Here is a 434-nt window from a genome sequence, read left to right on the forward strand (position 1 = left end):
CTTTCCCTGCCCTCCCCCCTCCCCTGTAGAACACTGACATGGCATAGTTTTTGCTAAAATTTGCTATGGTACTTTTAAGAGAGAGTAAGAGAGAGTTTTTGTTTTTAATTGCTCTTTGTAAGTGAAAAGCTCTAATTACTGCTGCTTGGGGCATGTGTTTGCTGTGTTTGAGGACCTGCTAGTTTAACCAGAAGCGTATTTAAGTTTAGCTCTGTTTTGCAAGTGTAGTGTTGCTTTACAGAGAAACACTGGAGATTCCAGGGAAGCAATCAGCTGTCAGAGTGGTTATAGATGTCAGAATTATTTACAGAAGAATGTGCTAGTTTTTTGTTGTTTTTTTTTTTTTTTTTTTTTTTTTTTTTTTTTTTTTTTTTTTTTTTTTTAAATTTCTTAGCATTGCAGGGAAAGTGTCAGGAAAACCTTCAGGTTTCTGT

This window comes from Corvus brachyrhynchos, unplaced genomic scaffold (genome assembly GCF_000691975.1).
Source record: "Corvus brachyrhynchos isolate BGI_N302 unplaced genomic scaffold, ASM69197v1 scaffold293, whole genome shotgun sequence".
In the NCBI taxonomy this organism is placed as follows: Eukaryota; Metazoa; Chordata; class Aves; order Passeriformes; family Corvidae; genus Corvus; species Corvus brachyrhynchos.